Source organism: Canis lupus, chromosome X, assembly GCF_048164855.1.
Source record: "Canis lupus baileyi chromosome X, mCanLup2.hap1, whole genome shotgun sequence".
NCBI lineage: Eukaryota > Metazoa > Chordata > Mammalia > Carnivora > Canidae > Canis > Canis lupus.
In genome coordinates this window covers 17,057,347-17,078,256 of record NC_132876.1, presented here as the reverse complement: position 1 = coordinate 17,078,256, position 20,910 = coordinate 17,057,347, and the positions used below count along the sequence as shown (strand labels likewise).

Here is a 20,910-nt window from a genome sequence, read left to right as displayed (position 1 = left end):
GCGCGCTCGCGCAGCGCCTGCACCCCAGCCGCTCCGGAAGCGGGACACGTGGCCGCGCGGGGTGCCTGGCACCCCCGCCCCGCGCCGGGCCGACTCCCGCGCGCGCCGCGCCCCGCAACTCCCGCGGGCAGAGCCCGGGCTGGCGCGCGCCGCGCCCCGCCCCCGCGTGCGCGCCCGCCCCCTCCCCGCCTCCCCCGTGCGCCCCTCCCCTCGCGCCCCTCCCGCGCCCTACATCCAGCGCCCGGCCCAGGGGGCTCAGTCCGCAGCCGCCGCCGCCGCCACCGCTGCCGACGCCGCTGCAGCGCCTCGGCCTCGGTGCAGGCAGCGGCCGAGCCGAAACAGCTGCGCGGGCGAGCATCGCCAGGCAGTAAGCCCGCTTTCTCTCCGCGTGTGCGTGCGTGCGTGTGTGCCTCCTGCCCGCCGGCCGGCTGCACGGGAGAGCGGCCGCCCTCTTGCCCTGCCGCCGCCGCCGCCTCGGCCGCCTCGCCTGCCGCGGCGGGTACCTGCGGCCTGGGGCCTCGGCCTCCCGGCGGGGGTGGGGGACCGCGGGGTCCCCTCGGGTGCATGCCTCGGCAGCCCTGGGCCGGCGCCACCGGAGTGGCGGGCGTGGGGATGGAGAGCGACTGGGGAGGGAGTGGCGTGGGGGCGGGGGAGCGGGCGTGCCAGGGGGGCTCCCGGTGCTTTCTCCGCTGAACGATGAGGAGCGGGGGCCCGGGGTGGGTTGGGGAAGCGGCCCCTGGTTTTCCTACGGAGGTAGGCGGGCCGTGGGGGCGGGACAAGGTGGGGGCATGTTCTCAGCCTGGATGCCGGGGGTGGGGGGCTCGGAGGAAGGCGAGGCGGGGGGGGGGCCTGGGCGTGCTCCCCCGGGTGGCGGGGTTGGGGAGGGAGCGAGGGGGGACCTTCAGGGCTTGGCACAACGCAGAGGACGGGGGTGAGGACGAACGGGCTGTGGAGGTGAGCGGCTCGCTAGGGTTTTCTCGACGGAGATGCTGGGGGGCGGCTGGAGGAGTTGAGGGTGGGGTGTAGAGAGTATGGGGGGCGGGGAGGGTCCGCAGCGCTTCTACTGAGGGGATGACTCGGGGGGTGGGGTTGGCGAATGGGGGTGGGGAGAGTGGGGGATTTCAGCTCCAGCGTGGAAGCTAGAGAAGCAAGAGGAAGGTTCTGTCACGTGGGTTGAGCTTTAGAAGGTGGATTTTCAAGACTGCAGGGTGTGACCTTTGCGTCTCGAAAAGCGTGAGATCCCTACAAGGTGCTGTCCATTCTAGGTTCTGGGAAGGAGGTTTGTGCTTTCGAAGTTTCTCGTTCTCTTCCATTCCTGGTGGCCTCTTCTCAGCCGTCTAGGACTAGGTAGAGGTTTGCAAATGAGCAAGGAAAGACTGTGTGGTTCGTGTTCAGTGCTATATTATTTTCTGCACTGGGGACCGTGCGAGTTTCTCAGGTTTATTTGGTTTGCCCTTTACAATAAAGACCCTGTGCCAGGGAGACCCCTTGGGAAAAGAAGAGAGAACAAGGTTTATAAGGGAGACCCCAGGTTTGTTTTTTTAATTTCCTGAAGAGCATGAGATAAGTCGTGGTAGCATTTTGCTTGGCTTCTAGAAGAGGTAGAAATAGAATAAACGTATGTCTTTGCTGGAAGTCCTCTATATTTGTTTAAATTATTCCATCGGGATTATCTGAGGCCCCTTTGATTTGAATTTGGAATAGATCCAGTTTTCCTAATTGGAGCCATCATTTTGTAATTGCCTGTAATTCTTCCTGGGTTATCAAATCAATGGCAAGCTTATAGAGCAGTAGGAATAATTTTTTTCGTTATCTTGATTAAGATAGTTCTAATGTAGATTTGATGTTATTCCTTGGAAATGTGAACGTTTGCAGAATAGTCCCTTGGAGTCTCTTGGAATTTTGCAAAGCCTTTCCCTCCCTAGCTTATCTTCTCCAGGAACAGAACCCTCCCCATTCTTTACACTGAAGAAGCAAGGGCTTCTGGGATGGTAGCTTTGCCTTTGGAAACTCATGCTCATATTTGCTTAAAAAGAATACATACTAAAAAGGCATACGCTTTTAATGTGGTGAGGCTATATGTGCTTTGCCATTTTGGTTACATAAGGTTCCAATCTAGCCTTTACCTTCAGTCTTTAAAAATGGTTATTTAACATTTTTAAGAGCAAATATAATCTTTATGCAACAGGAAATTGGTCAGATAGCCCATGATTTGTGCAAACTGCCTCGGAATAAGTATATAGTGGAAGGCTACTATATAGGATCTGTAACCATATATGGGTTTTGAAATTCTATGCTTCCATTCCCCATAGGATTTTTGGAGAAGGAAAGCATTGTGTTTTTTTTTTAACCAAGTCTAGATTTTTGAGTGAAAATTTCAAAAAAAATTTGTGTAAGATTTAAATTGGTAAAATTTCTCTTGTATGGCCAGCTCATTGGAGCTAATTTAGTATCTACCAAATGAATGAACCAGTTAAATAATTATTTGTTTACTGGAAATACAAAACTGGAAATGTTTTAAGTGGAAATAGAGATTCTGGTCTCAGATTGATAAAAATGTGTTTAAATAAGCACTATATGTGCACCACCTCTAACACTACTGCGAAACACATTCTATATACAGGCAACAGTCTAAAACTAGTGCATTTTAAAAATACAATTTAAGTCTGATTGTTTTTTCTCTTATGAGTAGAACGCTGAGAAGGGTAAAATCTTTTACAGAAGGAAACCTATTGATGGGTGGTGGAGACTTCAGTTTCTCCAGACAAAAGGAGTAAATGGATGTCTTTACTCAGCTTTTTGAGAACCGTTGTTTGCCCTGAAGGACTGGAGAGGGGGAGAAAAGATGAAGAAACCTCAGAAATTCACAAAAATATTATCAAATATCTTTCTAGGTATTCTTAAAGATCTTGCTTATAGCCATTTGAAGAATAATTTGCAAATAGATCCTTTGCATAAGAAATTGACCCTCACCGCTAAAGCTTTGACATTTAAAAAAAAATAACAGTTTGTTGAAAGAATGGAAGCCAACCTTCAGAGGCTGATCCCTGTTTTCCTGCTCTCCACCTCCTGGTTCCCTTCTGCCCCACACCCCTCCCCTTCTCCCCCTCCGGTGCCAGCAACATTGGGAGTTGAACAAATGTTTGTGCTTGCTTGAACTTTAGGCCTTATCTATTTGGCTGCTTTCCCCAACTTTTGCCTACAAAATTTTTTTGGTTAATTGAACTTTCCAGTTGTTTGGATTTGGGGTAAAAGGGAGTAGACTATAATTATTTTCTCTTAAAAAGATCTTTTCTTTCAGCTCCTGTTGGACGAGATCAAAGGCAGGTTCTTTTTTTCTTTTTCTTTCTTTTTTTTGTCAATGGAGTACTTAATTAAGCAGAATATATGACCATTCACTTATTCAACAAACATTTACTGAGTTGCGGGCTGTGTTGGAGGCTCTGTGCTAGGTGCAGGGATACACAGTGGATAAAAAATGGTTCCCGCCTTCTGAGACAGTTAGTAAAACAAAACGCAGACAGTGAATGTGTTGTGGATAGTCAAGAGGTGTCCAGAGTCTTTTGGGTATCAGCATAGCACTTTATATGCATCAAACATGCTTCAACCATGCACACAGTGTAGTCAATTCTTGCCAGAGAAATATTCATTGTATAAATAGTGCCTCACCTTCCCAACTAAGACATACTTTTTTGTTTTGGGTCAAAACATGATTTATAAGTCATCTTAAGGGTCTTAAGGTTAATGGCCTTTTTAAAAAAGAATAGGTTTCGTGTGAAGTACATAGGACATAAGAGACTTCCTGATACTTAAGTTCAGCATTTTATATCACATCGTGCGGTAGTGAGCAGCCAGGCCAGCGTCCCTGCCTGTGACTTAAAAGCATCTTATGACAGCAAATGAGGCCAAGCTAAATTACTCTTCTGTGGTCAGCTTTGGATTACGGATAATGGATGGTGGAACCCAGAAGAGTAAAGGATACTGAATAGTGGCTCTAGTAAACCTTCACCCTCCTGCTGAGTTACCTTCTGAGATTTTTGTGCATTGCCCTGTTTGTGGATAGTGCTAGATCAGTGTTTTCAATTGGGGCAGTTTCCCACCCCACCCCCCCCACCCCCCGGGACATTGAACAATGTTTGGAGACATTTTTGGCTGGGATGAATTGTGATGCGGCATGCTGTCTAGCAGGTAGAGGCCAAGGATTTTGTTTCAACAGTCTAGGTCACCCGGGGCAGCCCCCACAACATAGAATTACCTGACCCAAAATGTCAGTAGTGTTGAGGTTGATGGAATTCCCTCCACTCGGTGCAGTAAACCGTCATTTCAGGAAGAGTAGAAAGCAGTAACAGTGTCTTGACGTGACACTGAATGTTTGCTGAGCTCACCCGGTGAGTCTTAAAAGTGACTGGTCCCAGTACATCGACCTGAATAATTAAAAGACCAGTAAGAGCTGCTATCTACGGGACTTGCTCTGTGCCTGGCACTTCTCTCTATACATTCTACATTCTTTTCACTTTATAAATGAGGAACCAGGCTCAGAGAGGCAAAGCAACTTGTTTTAGGTCTTACAGCTGGTCAGGGTTGCAAGCAGACATCAAAATTAAGATCATCTTACCTCTCAGAAGTTCATGGTTTTTTGAGCACAATGTCATCGTCCCATCTCCCTTGTGGCATGCGCCATTCAAAAGGTCACTTGACAAAGTTAAAATTACTACATGTCCTATATAACCATTGAGTTTTCTTGAGAGTAATTAAAACCATGAATGTTAAATTTTATCATAACTTGGAAGTAAGTGGCCAGGAGTAGAGGGAGAAAGGGAACTGACATAACTTGAAGGCCTGCTATAGTTCTAGAAAATACACTAGTTGAATTTACACCCACTGTGTAATACAATCCTCCAGCAGCTCTGCAGTGTAATGATGCACATTTCACAGATGAGGTTAGCAAAGTAACTTGTCTAAGATTGCACAAGTTAAGTGGCAGAGTTGGGATTTGAACATAAGTCCCATGACTAAGCCACTGTGCCTTGCAGCTTTCTCTATCTTGGGATTCGTGAAGGGGGTGAGTTGTACATGCTGTGGAAAGATGAGTAGTAACTGGTCCTGGATAAAAAGAGATTTCAGAGGTAGTGTGTCGCAGATGCTTGATTATATTCAGGTAGAGAGTAGGGAGGTGAATCACTGTACTTTCCTCCACTGATGAGATTTAAGTTCAGCAGGGAATTTGTTCTCAGGATCTACCCGAACTAAGCCTATAATTGTCCTTGTGGAGAACTTCATTTGCTATCTTACTTGAATTTTTCTTTTTCTTTTTTTCCTTTTAAAAAATATTTTATTTATTTATTCATGAGAGACACAGAAAGAGAGAGGCAGAGACACAGGCAGAGGGGGAAGCAGGCTCCCTGTGGGGAGCCCGATGTGGGACTCAATCCCGGGACTCCAGGATCACAACCTGAGCCGAAGGCAGACGCTCAACCCCTGAGCCACTCAGGTGTCCCTTACTTGAATTTTTCAAATGCTGTTTTGATAACCATGAAACTGGAAGTAACCTAATTGTATTTATATTCTTTCTTTTTTTAAGATTTTATTTATTTATTTATGACAGACACAGAGAGGCAGAGACATAGGCAGAGGGAGAAGCAGGCTCCTCGCAGGGAGCCCGATGTGGGACTTGATCCCAGGACTGGGATCATGCCCTGAGCCAAAGACAGCCACTCAACAGCTGAGCCACCCAGGCGTCCCTGTTTATATTCTTTCTGCAGCTCACCTTCTACCTTTCCTAGGACTGTTGTATAGAACTTAGTAATGACAGCATTTGGTTTTGTCATCTTTTTAAACAATTTAAATATTTGTTTTTGCTGTGGAAGTTGTTTTTATAATTAACGTCATCAAACTCATACTTGTGTTTTCCATATTGGGGGGTGTGTTTTGTTTTGACAGCTAAATATTTATTTTAACTTTTGATGTGTTGTGATTTCAAGCATAACAAGGGGAAAAATAAAAAACAGCCTGATAGCAATCATATTCTGTCTGGCAAGCAGTTTTTTTTTTCCTGTGGGTAAGAGGAGGACTTCATGTTTCATTTCATTTACTTTAAATTGGAAAGGAATTTTAACCATGATTCTCAAGGGCCAGGATGCTGGGGGGAAAAAAGAAATGTTATTTAGATAAAATGTATGTTTTGATTTCCACATAGGTCTGAGAGCCATAGATTCTGATCATAATAATAATGTCGTGACTGGACTATAGCCAGCAACTACTGGGATGATCAGCCACTGGGTATGGGCACGCATTGTGATATGGATTTTGTAAAAACCCCCCCCATCATTTTAGAGTAGACTTGAGAGATCTGATAAAACTTGCAAGAATGCGCTAATCCTTTCAAAAATCCAACTTTTTAATGGCAGTAGTGGTACTTTTTCAATGTAGGGAAATTCAGAAAATACAGAAAAGCCTCAAGAAGAATAGAAAAGTCAGTTATAACCCACCACCCAGAAATTAGTGACAGTGTTTTATATTTCTTTTTTAAATACAGTGGTTTTCTTTTTTTTTAATGGTGAGTTCGAGTCTGCTGCAAGATCTCCAACTTATAAATGTAGCCTAAGCTATTATTTTAAAAACTTAACAGAAAAATTTTCTGAGTTACTATTGCTTCTGTAAAGAGAAGTCATGGTCCTAAGGAGTGAAATGGAAAGAGTGCCAGGGAGTTGGAGAACTATCACATAAGCTCCTTAAAATTTCTCCCCCTCCAGAATATAAAAAATAGTGAAAGAGAATAAAGGGGAAAGGAGAAAAAAATGAGTGAGAAATATCAGAAAGAGAGACAGAACATGAGAAACTCCTAACTCTGGGAAACGAACAAGGGGTGGTAGAAAGGGAGGTGGGCAGGGGGTGGGGGTGACTGGGTGACGGGCACTGAGGGGGGCACTTGATGGGATGAGCACTGGGTGTTATTCTATATGTTGGCAAATTGAACACCAATAAAAGATAAAAAAAAATTTCTCCCCCTCCAAATTGAGTAATAGAATTCCCATGCCAGAAAGGGCTGGCAGGACCCACTCCCCCTCATTTTATCGACAAGAAAACTGAGACTCAAAGAGGTGGAGCATCTGTTCCTAGGTGATATAACGTGTTAACGTTGGAGTTCCAGTTTGATGTTTTAAGTTCTCTGTAAAAACTCTTCACAGTCACGAACTTTTTGTTGGCCTGTCCCTCAAAAAAACAGACTTTTATGGTGGAAGTATATTGACTATACTAAAGGATACCAAAAAGGCCAGGTATTTCCCAATTCCAGAAAATGGTCAGAACAGTCGGGAGCAAGGGTGCCTAGCTGGCTTAGTCAGTAGAGCCTGCGGCTCTTGATCTCAGGGTTGTGAGTTCAAGCCCCACACTGGGCATAGAGAGAACTGAAAAAAATACAACAGCAAAGTCTTTACCAAAAAAAAAAAAAAATCAGCTGGGAGCATTACAGGAATTTGTCCTCTTGTTTGCTCGATTGAAATTGAGTGTTAGTGGCGGGAACAGCTCCTGTGCATCTAGCCCTCAGTTTAATTTCCCCTGGCTTGTGGGGCAAGTAGCAAGTACTAAGGTACATCAGATCTGCCTATAGTTGCAGAAATGAAAAATTACTTTATAAGAGTTTTTCCACGTGGTAGTTTGGAAGACCACAGCAATTGTTGCATGCAAGTATTTTTTCCTTTCTAAAATGGAATGTCTCTGTTAAAATCATGGGAAAAACATTTTAAAGATTCCATGTGCTTCCAGATTTAAGTAGGAAGTTAGCAAATTATAGCAAATGCTGGCAGTATGGGATCCTTAAAACAGGTACACAGAGTCCTCTTGTAATCTGGTGCTAATATCTCCCCAAGCTTCCCTGTCTTTCCTCTCTTTCTTCCCCTGCCCTTCTTCGTTTCTTCCTGTTAGCTCGCTCGCTTTCAGTCTCTCTCTTTCTCTCTTTCTGTGTCTCCTTTGTCTGCATGTCTGTTTCACTCTTGGGGTTACTCTCTTTGCTGTCCAGCTGACTGCCCCCTTGCCCTTTGCTGGGCCTTCTGTATAGCCACCTCGTCCCATTCATCCACTGCTGGGTCTTCCCCTGACCCCACTTGCCAGTATTAAAGTTGCCCCACCCCGGGCTGGGCCAGGTCTTTTCTGCCTGCCACGGGCCAGGCTGGGAAGCTGCTCCCCAAAGCAAGTGTCAGGTAAGGAGAGCTGGTGTCACTTGATAGAGCAGAGTCACTGGTCAACTAGAATTTCACCTGCGATGCGCAGAGGTTCCGAGGGCTGCATATACACACAAACCAGCAAGCAGGACATCCTCCCTTCTTCACAGCCAGGGCCCCAGCAAAGCTTAGAGCTACGTGAGATAATGAATATGGATTGGATACTCACTGCCAAGGGCTTACCATTTGAACAAATGAGAAAATTGTACCCTTGCCTAGGGGTGTGTTAAGTAGTTTTTTTTTGTGGCTGTTCCTCATTATTGCCTGCTAATGAGTGTGTGCATTGTCACTGAGCAAGCAGCTCTTCCCAGCTTCCTGGAGGACACCATATTTCTCTTCTGAAAATGGGTTTTCCTCTGTATTTAAGGCACTGAGATTTGCTTGCACTTCATCTTCGAATTGCTGTAGATATAAAATGCACAGAAAGATACATGTGTACTGGTTTCTCAATGCGGCGAAACCTAGCAAAAAGAACAATCAGAATAAGTCTTTGTTGTCAGCACTTTGGTGCTTGTCGAATTCATAATTTATTTACCCACATAAAAACTCTCTGAGTCTTATGTATATATTCCAAGACAGAAAACGTTCCATACACACTGTAATCACAAGAATTTGTGATACCCACAAGAGTTTAAATTGAATTTTCAGTACTAAGAAAATGATAACTGGGAATACACAAGTTTTATTACTGAGATGATTTTGATGAGGATGGTACAAAACTAAATTTCTATATTTGATTAATTAAGACTTGTTCACTTTCAGTTTGAGAGTGTAGCTAAGGCTGCTTGACTCCTGTCAAATTTGAAAGGTGTGATTTATTAGGAAGACATCGAGGTTTGGTTTTTCAGTAAATTGCTGCCAGATCTGGTTTTACACATCATTCGTGTTTGTGAAGCTGATTGCCAGTGTCTGCCTAGGTATAATCAATCATCTGCACTTTTATGTGGCCAGGTGAAGGGAAGTAACAGGTGTCCCCCCTACGTTTCTTAGAGACCAAAGAGTACCCACAGGCACACACATACGAATCATAAAGTCCAAACTTCCTGTATCACTAAGCCGGAGTGGTGGACTCAAGACATTTGAATTAACACAATTTAATGTTTTTCAACAACTTCTAAGAAATAGACTGTAAATAACTGTAGTTTCAAATAACTACAATGATAAATTCCTCAGTGAGATAGCTTTTGGAAGCCAACAGGACACTAAGTTCCTTGTCAACAGTTCTGCATCTCCAGATGCCAGGGTCAGTTCAAATTTTCGAATCCTAGGCCCTGCTCTTCTAGACTACAAAAGAAGCTCTGCCTCTTTTAAGGAAGGAACTGGGAAGGAGTTTTGCAATATAGTAAACACACCTAACCATTCTGAGGAAAGAAACCAAGCAGCCAAACTAATAGGAGACAAACGTTTATACTTGCATTGACAGATCAAGCTGTCTGCCTTTGTTAGAGCCCTCCCTTTGTTCAGCTAGAGCCTTTTTTAGTATCGAATTTTTTCCCCTATTTTATTAAGGAATAATCAAATTTTGGTATGTTTAAAGGAAACCACGTGGTGACGTGATGTACGTGTGCATTGTGGAATGATGCATATAATTTAAAGTCAACTTTATTGATTATCATTTATGTATGATAAACTGCATCCACTTAAGGCATACAGTTTGATGAGTTTGGGCAGATGTATGTGCCCATGGAACCACTGCCACCATCAGGATGTAGGATATTTTTTATTACTCCCTCAAAACTTTCCTTGTGCTCCTTTGACTGCACATTCTTCCCTCTGCCTCCATCCTCAGGCAACCACTGATCTGTTCTTGTGTGAGAGCCACTTTGTAAACTTAGATCCCTGCCAAGAAAGAAACAATTCTGATAAAAACAGAAAAGTGGTCTCTGTTTCTTCTGAAATAGTTACAGTAAGCTGTCACATCCCCCAAGAACAGGACAAATAAAAATGGTTTGAATTTTGCTTCACACTTAAAGTAAAAATGAACAAACGAGAGTATTTTGCATCTCTATATACTTACACCTCTAACTTGAGTATGTACATAATCAATATACAGGAAGAAATGCCTTGAGAAATGGGGTTTCAGAGGGCACTTTCTGAGTGGATAGCGCACCATCTTTCCATGCTCATGTGCAAAATAAGCTTTTCATATGCTAAATGTTACTTTCCCATTGACATATTGAGATGAAAGAATAATTAGACAATATAAGGACAAGAGTACTGAGATGCACTGTGTCCCTTCATCATTTACCCCCTCGAAAAGAGTCCACGTCACTGTTCTTCCATGTAGCTGGCAGTCTGCTTCATTGCTATCGCTCTGTCCATCTGCCACTCATGACTGCCACTGTGTCTGCCCTGCCCCATCTTCTTTCCCCATTTTCTTCTTCCTCATCTTTCCCGTCTCCTGATGCTACTGCTCTTACACTGCTCATAACAAAGCTGTTTTTATAAACATCTCCAGACTGACTTGTCAACAGACTGATTAATTCCAACATGTCAGATACCATTTCAGAGGCTGTTTTTCTTACTTTTCTCTTTGTGGTCCAATAATTTCTTCAGCCGCCTTTCAAGTTTGGGGCCAGGCTGGAGGTTAGAGAGTCGTTAGCAGTGGGTTTTCGGACAACCAGACTTGGATGTGTTTATGAGCTATGGTAGAGATGGGCTCTGAAATCATGAAATCACTAAAAAGAAATGAATGATTGGTATTATGATCCTAAGAAACTTCCTTTTACAAAGCTAACGCAATTACAGTCGTCTTGAGCTAAGGTAGGTAGGTACTTCCTGACTTCTCAGCATGTACTGTGAAGGGTTGAAAATGTTCAACATTTGTCAACATCTTGTCAAATGCACCACACTAATGGAAACTATGGACTTTAAGGAACAGTAGGGTGTGAATATTGGCTTATCAGTTGTAACGAACTTACTATGGTAATACAAAATATTAACAGAGGAAATCGGGAGGGAGGTGTTAAGGAGGTATATGGAAACTGTACTTTCTGCTCAATTTCTCTGCAAACCTAAAACTGCCCCAAAAATCTATTTAAAAATCCTTTAGAATTCAGAAATATAAAGAATATATATAAAAAGAATATATCAGCCACTTTTTACTGTTAACTTGCAGGTAGAGGTACAGTGTTTGTTTTTCAGCGCTAGTAACATAAGGGAAGTGCTTCTCCTGGAATGATGTAATTAGTATCCTGCCCCCGCCCCCAAAAAGTGGAAGGTTCTACTAATCACTGGCTGGTTATTGGGTTGGAGCTTGCTTTATTTGCCACCATTGGGACATCATGCCATCTTTGCAGTGGAGTGGGGCCCCAGACTTAAATTCCCTGCCCTACAACCCAATGATCCCTTCTTTAACCATTGTATTTATGGTGTCACTATCAACAGTGACAATTGGTGAGCTCATGCCAACTCAGAGCCAATATCCAGGTCAGAGTTTGATTGCTTTGGGCCAAAGGCTATCACATGGCTTGTAATAGCATAGACCTAACACCAGAACCTCCATGCAGTTATTCATTTTGGCCAGCTCTCTAGGAAACCCGGGTGAAAAGGTTACGGTTTTTAAAGTCTTGTAATTGGTTTCTGTATATTGAAACCGGGTGCTTATTATGAGCAACTGCAAGTATGTGTTGCATTCTTGAGTTGGCTATAAAAACAGAACATTCTAAGGACACCTAGGCCTGCTCAGTTGGTGGAGCATGTGACTCTTGCTCTCAGGGTCATGAGTTCGAGCCCTGTGTTGGGGATAGAGTTTACTGAAAAACAAAAACCCACAGAACATATTATGACAGGTGGTAGTAAGCAGTGGTCAGGGGACGGGTTATGAAAGGAGCATTGAGACTGAGGTAGATTAGAAGAGAAACAACTGATAAGACATCAAGGATTAGAACACAAATGAAGGTGACCACCCAAGGAATGGATACCTTAGGGATGTGGTTATCAACCACATCTATTATCAATAGAATGTATCCCATTTGGGATATGGTTGCTCATAGAATGTGTCCCATTGGGTCTATGGTTAGACTCAGAGTGAAAAGCTCCAGAGCTCCAGAGTTACTTGAAAAAAATACGAATAGAGATGGTTGGTTATAGAGCGCACCTATTTAAAGCCTATTTATTTTATATATCAGAAGTAATTTTTTTAAGAAAACTATAGCTGGGGGCATCACAATGCCAGATTTCAGGTTGTACTACAAAGCTATGGTCATCAAGACAGTGTGGTACTGGCACAAAAACAGACACATAGATCCATGGAACAGAATAGAGAATCCAGAAGTGGACCCTCAACTTTATGGTCAACTAATATTTGACAAAGCAGGAAAGACTATCCATTGGAAGAAAGACAGTCTCTTCAATAAATGGTGCTGGGAAAATTGGACAGCCACATGCAGAAGAATGAAACTAGACCATTCTCTTACACCATACACAAAGATAAACTCAAAATGGATGAAAGATCTAAATGTGAGACAAGAGTCCATCAAAATCCTAGAGGAGAACAAAGGCAACACCCTTTTTGAACTTGGCCACAGCAACGTCTTACAAGATACATCCATGAAGGCAAGAGAAACAAAAGCAAAAATGAATTATTGGGACTTCATCAAGATAACAAGCTTCTGCACAGCAAAAGAAACAGTCAACAAAACTAAAAGACAACCTACAGAATGGGAGAAGATATTTGCAAATGACGTATCAGATAAAGGGCTAGTTTCCAAGATCTATAAAGAACTTATTAAACTCAACAGCAAAGAAACAAACAATCCAATCATGAAATGGGCAAAACACATGAACAGAAATCTCACAGAGGAAGACATAGACATGGGCAACATGCACATGAGAAAATGCTCTGCATCACTTGCCATCAGGGAAATACAAATCAAAACCACAATGAGATACCACCTCACACCAGTGAGAATGGGGCAAATTAACAAGACAGGAAACCACAAATGTTGGAGAGGATGCGGAGAAAAGGGAACCTTCTTACACTGTTGGTGGGAATGTGAACTGGTGCAGCCACTCTGGAAAACTGTGTGGAGGTTCCTCAAAGAGTTAAAAATAGATCTGCCCTATGACCCAGCAATTGCACTGCTGGGGATTTACCCCAAAGATGGAGATGCAATGAAACGCCGAGACACCTGCACCCCGATGTTTCTAGTAGCAATGTCCACAATAGCCGAACTGTGGAAGGAGCCTCAGTGTCCATCGAAAGATGAATGGATAAAGAAGATGTGGTTTATGTATACAATGGAATATTACTCAGCCATTAGAAACGACAAATACCCACCATTTGCTTCAACGTGGATGGAACTGGAAGGTATTATGCTGAGTGAAATGATTCAATCGGAGAAGGACAAACATTATGTGTTCTCATTTATTTGGGGCATATAAATAGTAGTGAAAGGGAATAGAAGGGAAGGGAGAAGAAATGGGTAGGAAATATCAGAAAGGGAGACAGAACATGAAGACTCCTAACTCTGGGAAACGAACTAGGGGTGGTGGAAGGGGAGGAGGGTGGGGGGTGGGGGTGACTGGGTGACAGGCACTGAGGGGGGCACTTGACGGGATGAGCACTGGGTGTTATTCTGTATGTTGGCGAATTGAACACCAATAAAAAAATAAATTTATTATATAAAAAAAGATGTGGTATACGTATGCAATGTAATACTACTCAGCCATTAGAAACGACAAATACCCACCATTTGCTTCGATGTGGATGGAACTGGAGGGTATTATGCTGAGTGAAATAAGTCAATCGGAGAAGGACAAACATTATATGGTCTCATTCATTTGGGGAATATAAAAAATAGTGAAATGGAGTAAAGGGGAAAGGAGAAGAAATGAGTGGGAAATATCAGAAAGGGGGACAGAACATGAGAGACTCCTAACTCTGGGAAACGAACAAGGGGAGGTAGAAAAGGAGGTGGGCGGGGGGCGGGGGTGACTGGGTGATGGGTACTGAGGGGGGCACTTGATGGGATGAGCACTGGGTGTTATGCTATATGTTGGCAAATTGAACTCCAATAAAAAATAAATTAATTAATTAATGAAAGGGAATAAAGGGAAAGGAAAGAAAATGAGTGAAAATATCAGTGAGGGTGACAAAACATGAGAGACCCCTAACTCTGGGAAACGAACAAGGATTAGTGGAAAGGAAGGTGGGTGGGGGGTTGGAGTGTCTGGGTGATGGGCACTGAGGGGGGCACTTGGCGGGATGAGCACTGGGTGTTATGGTATATGTTGGCAAATTGAACTCCAATAAAAAAATGAAAAATAAAGTAATTTTTTATGTATGGATCTGTTATATATACTCATCATTACACCTGTTATTAGATAAACTTATATATATTTATTTTCTTGATGTCACTACATGGTTTCACTGATTGACCATACCTGTGCTCCTGCCTCTCTGAGGAGTGGCAGATTTTAGACAAGGTGGGGGAGGGCACAGAAATAAGCTCTCCCCTGAGTCCAGTCCACGGCAAGCCTTGGGGATTCCAGTGCACGATCACAGGTTAGTCTCTGCCAGTGGTGGACCAAATGAACGCACAGCCCACGCATGCCTTGTGGTCACCATCACCATTGATACCATGTTCTGCCGCTGACCTGACCGTACAGAAATTCCTGTCCATCGTAGACATGGTAAAAAAAAAAAAAACATCCAACCACGTTGCAGTGTATTTGCGTCATAGGTAGAGACAGGCTTGGTGAGTCCCGAGGCCTCCGATAGCCTTGTTCCTCCCACTTGAGCTGTGGAGAAAGAGCTGGAAGGCCCTTTAGCCCCTCATCTTCTCTTTCCCCCTGTCTCCTCTCTCCCTGTCATTCAATTACTTGTGGATTTTCTGTTATGGAAAAAGGAGGACCTCAGCACAAAAACCTTGGGGGACTGTTGGCGCAGGTGTTCACACTGGCAGAGCAATGGACTTGAGACTTCCCTGACACTGCTGGGTCTTCACTGCCGCCCTGGGTTGTGAGGTGGGCAGTGGAGCCCAGGGGTACCATATAAACATTTTTTTACCTCCACTTTGAAAGTTGAATTGGGTTCCCTTATAAAGTGACCATTCCTTCCACTTTTCACAGCCCCCGTAATTTTCTTTGATGCATTCACGCTTGTGCTTGTAGTGGGTTCCAGCAGAGGGCATGCTGCCGGGAAGGAGTGACTCTGGCCTGCTGCTTGGAGCAGGGCTGCCCGGTTGCCCACATGTGAGGGAACCGTGCCCGGACAGCCAAACCCAGCTTAGAAAGTAGGAGCCAGGGTGCCTGGGTGGCTCATTGGTTGAGCATCTGCCTTCGGCTCAGGTCATGATTCCGGGATCATGGGATCAAGTCCCTCATTGGACTCCCTGCACAGAGCCTCCTTCTCCCTCTGCCTGTGTCTCTGCCTTTATCTGTGTGTCTCTCATAAATAAATAAATAAATAAATAAATAAATAAATAAATAAATAAATAAAAAAGAAAGAAAGAAAGAAAGTAGGAGCCAGAGAACTTCATAAAATGAGATCAGCAAATGCTTGCTGAGGGCTTACTCTGTGTGCAGGGCACTTTGCTAAGCCTGCTAGTTGCTGTTGGGAGTTATTAAAAACAGAAGTGATCTCTCAAGCACAGAACTTCTAATCGGAAAAGCTGTTGGAGACACAGGAAGGCTGTGGTGGAGAGCATTGAACCCAGTGAGGGAGGGAGGAGGACAGTCAGGAGTCTTGACTCCTAGCCTAAGTGTGCCATTCATGGAAGAGATTCCAGAAGGTAGTACATTCTCCTTTGCCAAATGTAGTGTGCATGCGACATGTAGACAGTACATATCTGTACTATATCATCATACTAATTTTAACTACTGACCACTATTCCTCCAGGTGAGGTTTTTGGACTGGCCGCATCAGCATCACTTGGGAGCTTGTTAGAAATACAGATTCATGGGCTCACCCCAGACCTCAGAAACACAGGGGTTGGGGCCCAACACTTTGCGTTTTAACAGCTCTCACCACCCCTCCCCGAGACTCTTGGTTGCACCCTAAACTTATTGCACAGTTATGGGCTATGGAAATTTGGGGTAGTGGGTATTCAAATTTGCTTGCACATATTAGATTCATCAGAGGGAATTCAGTTGTGGGGGGGAGCACCCAGACGTCACTAGTGGCTCTGCAGGTGCAGCCAGAATTAGAATCTCTGGTTTAAGAGGAGGATGGCATGAGCCAAAGGACCTGTTCTTCTCCCGTGGAGACAAATGTCAGAGGCTAGGAGTCTGCCAAAGCCAGAGTTGAGAATGGGGGAAGGTGAAAAGTGGGTCTGATGGGAAGGCCTTGAATTTCAGGCTAGAAATTTGGCCTTTAGATTAAATTGGAGGAAGGTGTAGGGTAAAGGGAGTGATGCATTCAAGGTGGTACATTTGAAAAATAATTCTGGCAGCTCTATGAAGAAGGGAGCATGTCTGATGAAGTAGTCTAGATGTGAAGTGAAAATGGGCCAAATTGGGGTTGCAGAAATGAGCTTATAAGGAAAAGGTCTGGAGACTCTTTTGCAAGACAAATAAACATGATTGGGTGATGGTTTGTAGGAGTGAGGGTGGTATTAGTATGCCTTTAGCTCAGTACTTCCTCTCAAACTTCTGAGACAGCCAGCACTCTCTAGTTGCTTCTGTCAGAATTGCCACATTCTGTGGATCTGGGCTCATCCTTAGTCCATCATTGCTTTGATTTAGAGAGCTGGTATTCCCCAGTGAGTTATGTAAGAATACAGAACTGTAGTTACCCAGAAAGCTACCCACAGTCATCATGGCGGAGGAAACAATCCTGTTTCTTAGCGAAAGAATGCTTGGAGTTGTGGGAAAGTTGTAAACTTGGCAGTGACTAACTCGAGCCTATCAGTCAATTAAGTGAGTTTTTATTTTATCATTTGTTTTATTTGGGTGCTGTTGTACTAGTCACTGAAAGGACATCAATCTTCATATTTTTAAAACAAAACAAAAATACCATTGAACATTAGGGCAAAGGACAAGAATTTGGTTTTACCTTTTGACTTTAGCAAATATTTGCCACTCCATTTTTCTTGCTGGATTTCACCATTTGACTTGTTTTGTTTTGCATTTTTCCCATTTCTTCCCGATGCCTGATAGGTTTAGAGCCCCCCTACTCTGTTATTGATGGCTTGTTTATTCTTTAGTATTCTTTTCTTTTTTTTAAATATTTTTATTAATTTGAGAGAGAAAGAGATCGCAAGCACAGGGAGCAGCAGAGGGAGAGGGAGAAGCAGGCTCCCCACTAAGCAGGGATCCTGATGCGGGGCTGGATCCAAGGACTCTGAGATCATGACCTGAGCCGGCTGAGCCACCCCCCAGGCCCCCTGAACTTTTTTTTTTAAGATTCCACACATTATATGTGGGATCGTTTGGTACTGTCTTTCTCTGACTTAGTGCACTCAGCATAATGCTCCGTCCCTGTCATTGCAAGTGGCAGGATTCTATTCTTTTTAATGGCTGTGTAATAATATTCTATGATGCACCTACACCACATCGTCTTTATCTGTTCATCCATTGATGGATACCTATGTTGTTTCCATGTCTTGGCTGTTGTGGATAATGCTGCAATAAATGTGGGGGCGCAGGTATCTTTTCAAGTTAGTGTTTTCATTTTCTTTGGATAAATACCCAGAAATGGAATAGCTGGATTAGATGATAGTTCCATTTTTAATGTATTGAGGCACCTCAAACATATCCCACAGTGGCTGTACCAGTTTACATTCCTACCCATAACACACAAGGGCCCCCTTTTCTCCGCACCCCCACCAGCACTTGTTTTTGCATGTCTTGTTCCTAATGGCCATTCTGCCTGCTGTGGGTGAAAGCTCACTGTGGTTTGGAGTCACATTTCCCTGATGATGAATGGTGTTGAACATCTTTCCGTGTACCTCTTGGCCAGGATTTGGATGTCTTCTTTGGAAAAATGTCTCTTGAGATCCTCTGCCCGTCTTTTTACTGGATTGTTTGGTTTTGGCCCTGGAGCCATAAGTGTACTTTCTGTATTGGATCTCATCAGATATATGATTTGTACATATTTTCTCCCATTCAGTAGCCTGCCTTTTCATTTCGTTGATGGTCTCCTTTGCTGCACTCAAGGATTTTAGTATGATGTAGTCCCCTTGTTTATTTTTGTTTTTGTTGTAGAAGTTTTCTTAATGTTTTGCTATCCCAGTCAAAAAAGGGGCACCTGGGTGGCTGAGTCAATTAAGCATCGCATCTGCCTTTGGCTCAGGTCATGATCCCGAGGTCCTGGGATTGAGCCCCGTGTTGGGCTCCCTGCTTGGTGAGGAGTCTGCTTCTCCCTCTGCCTGTGCCTCTCCAGCTTGTGTTCTGTCTCTCTCTCTCTCAAATAAAATTTTAAAATCTTTTTAAAAAATAAGACAATATATTTTTATTTAATATCCCCTCCTTTATGACCAAAAACTTCTTTAAATTTGCATCCAGCAATGGCCCATGGAAAGAGCTTCTTCATGTTTATTTGGGGCATGGTGGGGGCTCTGCACACCTTTCCATCTTTTGTTAGTTTATAGGTTATACAGTATCTGGAAGGAAAGGCACATTTTCTTACTTAGTTTGGGAACCTATAAAAGCGAATTCAATATTTCAAGTGTTACATATATTACGTGCAAGGTTTAAAAATGGCTTTTCGTTCTACCTTTGGTAAAGCTGTATACTGTTTACTTTTCTGAAGGAACTATAAAAATCTAGGAAAAATCTAGAGTGATCACAACTTTAAATGTGTATTATATCTAGTAGATATCTTTTAAAAATATAGCCTTTCTTTTCTGGAAGTGAATAAGGATCAAAGCTTTCTGTTTCCAAATTGTGGAGAATAATGGTGAGCCCAGCCTAACATATAGACTTGTTGAATCACTATGTTGTATGCCTGAAGTTAATGTAACATTGTGTGTCAACCATACTCAAAAAATAAAAGTAATAAAAATCGAAATAAAGTAGGGCACCTGGGTGTCTCAGTTGACCAAGTGTCTGACTCTTGATTTGGGCTCAGGTCATGATCTCGGTGTTGTGAGATTGAGCCCCATAGCATGGAGCCTGCTTGGGATTCTCTCCATCTCCCTCTGCACCCCCCCACTCACTCATGCATTCTCTCTCTCTCTCTCCCCCCCCTAAAAAAGCCAGACCTAGTTAAAAAAATTTTTTAAATCTTTAAAATAAAGTTACAATAGTACTCCCATAAAATGGACTATCAAGCAGCCATTTAAAAATGAGGGAGCTCTGTATATGCCAATATGGAATGATCTTCAGAATCAGATTTTTTCAAAAAAAATTGTGAAGAATATTATGATTGTATCATATAAAATGAAGATTAGAAACTTGTGTGGTGGGCAGCCTGGGTGGCTCAGCGGTTTAGCACCACCTTCAGCCCAGGTCCTGATCCTGGAGACCCGGGATCGAGTCCCACGTCAGGCTGCCTGCAAGGAGCCTGCTTCTCCCTCTGTCTCTCTCTCTCTCTCTTCCTCTCTCTCTCTGTGTGTCTCTCATGAATAAATAATTAAAATTAAAAAAAGAAACGTGGAATAAATAAATGATCTTCCAGAGTATGTTTTGTGATGTACTTTATACTAAATCGTAATATAAGGACACAAAATTAGATTTTATTGCATTTCAGTCATGTAACTTCCTTCGGTATTTATTAAATTAATATATTGTTAAAGACTTGATGATGTTACAGATGTTGGTTATGTTGAAATTACTACAAATGAGGCACCTTTCTTCTGTGTTGATTTTTTTTTTTTACCAATAAATTATTTTGCTGAATGAGAGCCAGTTTATCAGTTCTTCTGCTAAAGGAAATGAGCCCATAGCCAGGTCATTTGTATTTATTGCATTTATGGTAACATTTAAAATGTGTTTTGAATGTGCAGATGCCAGTGTTTCTGACTACCATAATAGTGTGAGCACTTGGATAAAAGTAGGAAAAATGAGATGTCTGAGCTGCCCATTGCCATGCTAAGTGTACCTTGTTTGGGGTTCACTGCTCTTTGGTTTCTTAGGTAAGAGAGGATAGTCTGAAGAGCATGATTATAAGGAATGGTTACCATGACAATCACATTTCAGAGAATTTAGGAGAGACAATGAATCCGTGGAGCTCATCCGTTTTTGATTGATTCAACAGCCACCATTCAAATAGCTGCTGGCTCTGGATTTTATTTTTCTGCATAATTCACCCAGTGGATTGGTGATTTGGGCATCATTTAGGCTTGGCTGTCACTAGTGACAGGGTCACGACTATCTTTGACTGTGATACTATCATTAAACCTGTGGGAAAATGATCATGTATGTTAAATGTCACTAGAACATAGCTACTAGCTTCTTCTGGAACCATATAAATGGTTTGTCTAATTTCACTTATTAATGCTGTCAGGGTGGGACGAGATTAACATGATTTATTTTAAAGCATGACTAACCCTAAAGTGTTTGGATTTTACTTTGCTGTCATCACATTTTATCCAGGGTGTTTGGCTGCTGTTCGGTGTTTATTCTTTGACTTGTGCACAATCGTCAACACGGTTTGTATTATTAGGTCTGTTTGGAGGCATGGCGTTCTAGTCCTTGATGATGAAAGCGTGAACCGTGGCACTGCAGACTCGGGGTAGGGAGGGGGTGGGGGGCACGAGGTGGCCCCCAGAGCTCAAGGGCTACCTGCCCAGCCTTTGGGCCTTTC

At 43.2% G+C, this 20,910-nt stretch overlaps 1 protein-coding gene across 6 annotated transcripts in view; it reads left to right on the top strand.

Moving 5' to 3' along the window:
- The first annotated feature begins 213 nt into the window (after positions 1–213).
- FHL1 (four and a half LIM domains 1) overlaps positions 214–20,910 on the top strand; it is a 63,127-nt gene continuing 42,430 nt past the window's right edge. For 2 of the 6 annotated variants that reach the window (XM_072816655.1, XM_072816650.1), the window contains exon 1: positions 889–954. The gene's annotated coding sequence lies outside the window, so the exon portion shown is untranslated. Of the gene's footprint in view, positions 368–684; positions 754–888; positions 955–1,180; positions 1,280–20,910 lie in introns of those variants that run through there. The other 4 variants (XM_072816646.1, XM_072816653.1, XM_072816656.1 and 1 more) reach the window with 4 other exon arrangements.